The sequence below is a fragment of the Sprattus sprattus genome (assembly GCF_963457725.1).
Source record: "Sprattus sprattus genome assembly, chromosome: 6".
Classification (NCBI taxonomy): domain Eukaryota; kingdom Metazoa; phylum Chordata; class Actinopteri; order Clupeiformes; family Clupeidae; genus Sprattus; species Sprattus sprattus.
Genome location: NC_137925.1, coordinates 31421027 through 31422944, shown reverse-complemented (window position 1 = coordinate 31422944; position 1918 = coordinate 31421027). Strand labels below are relative to the sequence as shown.

Genomic DNA, 1918 nt, shown 5'->3' with positions numbered 1-1918 from the left:
GCACGCGTTCATTGAACGATAGTTCATGAACTCGTTCATAATTTTGGTGAACGTGAACTGAACGTTCTGTATTATTGCCTGATGAAAGATACTGTGTACGCGTTCATTCTGGTGTCTGTGAACGGCACGTTCACTCTTTTTAATTTCGTTCAATAAGGTGCCAGATTTCTAGAGACTTCCAGGCGAAAAACACACATTTAACAGTCCTATTTCCAATTTTCCCACTCTTCTTTCTTTCCTTCTTCCACTCTCCTTTCCTTCTTTCACCCTTCTTTCCTTCTTTCACTCCTCTTTTCTTCTTCCACTCTTCTTTCCTTTTTTCACTCTTCTTTCTTTTCTTCTTCCTTTCTTTACTTTTGTATTTCATGCACTGGCATTTCCATTAGAATACATTTTCTAGTTATTATTCATCTGCATTATGGCTATGATCAACTGAAAATTGGGCACTTCTTTATTTTAAATTGTCTAATTTAGCGAAGCTTTAATTATTCATTTCAGTTTATCTGAAAATGTACTGTAGCCTATGCAAACATCATAACCTTTCAAGAACTGAAGGCATCATATTTTACGATTTGATTCACATGCCAAGTCATCCCATGTTCTTTCACAGGAATTGTTTGTTTCCTTTAAGTTGTATAGGATATGAACACACCTTTATTAAAATCTGATCTTTATACTGTATGTAGTTTTAATAATTTGATTACACAATGTTCTTGCATGGAATGCATTCGAAATGCAAAGGTAGTCAATATGCTGACTACCACATAACATCACACCAAATCATAAGTCATACTTAAAGGAATGCATTGATTTTTCAAAAAATTCTCAGCTTTACATATATTTCCACCTGGAAGAGAGAGAATAGACTAAACAAATCCCTCCTTCAATAAGGCACAGAGAGGTTTTTGCGAGTCAAGTATGTGCATGACACAAAGTGACAACAAAGAGCTAAATGTAATCTGAGGAAAATGGATGTGGATGATAACATTGCTGTGATAAGAAATTGCAGACTCAAATGTGATATCTTATTTTATGTTGTCTTATAGCATAACATAAAGTTGATAGGTTGGCAAGATGGAAAGGAAAAAGTGGTTCTAAAATGAGTGAAGTCCACTTCAGAGTGAATAATCCCATCTGAGGATAAACTGTGGTATCTCAGAGGCAGCCTCAGCCTCATCCTCGTCGTCTGCATGGGTCCTCCAAACAATATTTAACATTCAGCTTTTCTAGCATCATTTTATCCTCTTGTACTTTCAAGAGCATCACTCTTCAGTTTTTTGGCTTAGTCCAGGATGTTTGGTTCATACATGTTGAGCGTCCATGATGTCCAAGTACTTTGCCTCAAAAATATGTGGCAAAATGTAATTCCTGAAATAAAGGTGGGATTTGTTATTTCTCATAACCCCATATATCTAAATAATGAAGCCTTCAATCTTGTTTACAGGGCTTTCTCAAATTATTTTAAAATGCAATGATTCTAAATGCCTTAAATGATCTTCAGCAATATCCTCATCATGCAATGAATAACCTCGCTGTCTTACATGGCTGTGACCATTTTATATATATATATATATATATATATATATATATATATATATATATATATATATATATATATATACATATAACAGGATCTTCTGATTATTTCTATGAGTTGATTCTCTCTGTGATGTGATGGGGTTTGTGTGTTGACTTTGTGGAAGTGATGTGGAGCCTCACCTGATATGCTCACCTCGATGGAGGTGAGGGCGATGTAGAGGAAGAGGCCGTAGAGGACGGGCTTGGGGATCCACTGCAGGGGCACGGGCAGCAGGAACACAAACAGCCCAATGGACAGGTTGGCAGCCAGGGCAGTCAGCCTGGTCTCTTTCACGCTCACAATCCTAAACACACACACACACATGCATCTGTGTTTGTA

The 1918-nt window shown here is 36.8% G+C and overlaps 1 protein-coding gene across 1 annotated transcript in view; it reads right to left on the bottom strand.

Moving 5' to 3' along the window:
• Positions 1-1056: 1056 nt before the first annotated feature.
• Positions 1057-1918, bottom strand: part of LOC308367477 (ecto-NOX disulfide-thiol exchanger 2-like) — a gene marked incomplete at its 5' end in the record, with an annotated part of 76959 nt that continues 76097 nt past the window's right edge. Inside the window, 2 exons of the mRNA XM_080841398.1 lie at positions 1057-1368; positions 1720-1883. The remainder of the gene's footprint in view (positions 1369-1719; positions 1884-1918) is intronic.